Source organism: Octodon degus, unplaced genomic scaffold (assembly GCF_000260255.1).
Source record: "Octodon degus isolate 3935 unplaced genomic scaffold, OctDeg1.0 scaffold00136, whole genome shotgun sequence".
In the NCBI taxonomy this organism is placed as follows: domain Eukaryota; kingdom Metazoa; phylum Chordata; class Mammalia; order Rodentia; family Octodontidae; genus Octodon; species Octodon degus.
This window is the reverse complement of record NW_004524712.1, coordinates 2,663,244-2,664,638: the sequence shown is the minus strand read 5'-3', so window position 1 is coordinate 2,664,638 and position 1,395 is coordinate 2,663,244.

Sequence of the window (1,395 nt, the reverse complement as noted above, 5' to 3'; positions counted from 1 at the left end):
AGTAAATGCTTAAATCATTATTTATTTGGTACAGGGTCTCACTACATAGTTCAGACTGGTAGTGATCCTCCGACGTCTCAGCTTCCTAGTGCTGGGATCATGTGCCCCCAAGCTGGGTTTCGGTGTGTGGGGTGGGGCTGGCTGACACGCATGGCATGTGGTTCCTGGAATCAAACTTGGGTCCCTGTGCTTGCCAGGCAGGCAGTTAGATCGCCAGCTATTTCCCCAGCCACTTTAGTAAAATTAAACATATATATTTTTTACCACTTTACTGTTCTCCATCTAGGCTAAATCCTACAAAGCTAGAGGAAAGTACCCCAGGGATGGGGATTGAAGCCAGGGCCTTCCCAGGGAGTTACATCCTCAGCCCTTTTTACCTTTTATTCTGAGGCTGTGTTTCAGTTGCTACATTGCCCAGGTGGGGCTTCAACTTGGGATCCTCCTGTGTCAGCTCCTCAGCGTGCAGGGAGACAGGTGTCAGGTATGCGTCACCATTCCTGGCTAAAAATCTTGCTCATGTGAACAGGTATAAAAAAGCCCATAATTTCATTGAGTTTTGTTTTTTTCTCCTTTCTTGTCTTTTTCTTTCCTTTTTTCGGGTACTGGGGAGTGACCTAGGGACTACTGAGCTACATCCTCAACCCTTCCCCATGTTTTCCCAGATTTTGAAAGAGGGTCTTAAGTTGCCCAGCTGCCTCCAAGCATGTGCTCGTCCTGCCTCAGCCACCCCAGTAGCTAAGATCACAGGTGTGCGCACCATGTCTTGTTGGCTCCTTGGTTTTTTGGTGTTTGTTTGTTTGTTTTGTATTTTAGGGAAGGGTCTACAGAGTGTTCAGGGTCTCACTACCAGATCAGACTCATAGTGATCTGCCTGTTTACAGCTTCCCAAGAGCTGGGATTACAAGCAGGTGCCGCCATACCCAGTTTCAATTGCTGTCTTAGTGTGCCCCCAGGGCGGGGCCAGCATGGGGATTGAACCCCTGGTCCCTGTGTCTGCTTGTAGGCGCTTTAATCCGCTGAGCCATTTGGCCAGCCCTTGGTTTTGTTTTTTGAGACAGGGTCTTGCTACATAGTTCACACTAGCTTTGAAGCAGCCCAGGGTAGCCTTGAACTCAAAATGATCTTCCTGCCTTAGCCTCCAGAGTGCTGGGATTACAGGCATGTGATACCACAGCCATCCATCCTCATTTTTAATAGCAAAAACAAAACAAAATAAACCCCAAAAAACTGGAAGCAACCAAGTACCCATTTGTAAAGAATGCATAATTAAATAGTGACATAGTCACATGATGAAAGGAATTAACCAGGGGCTGGAGAGATGGCTCAGTGGTCTAAAGCACCTACTTGGAACAAGCTTGGCAAAGCACAGGGACCGCGGTTCGATCCCCCAGCACC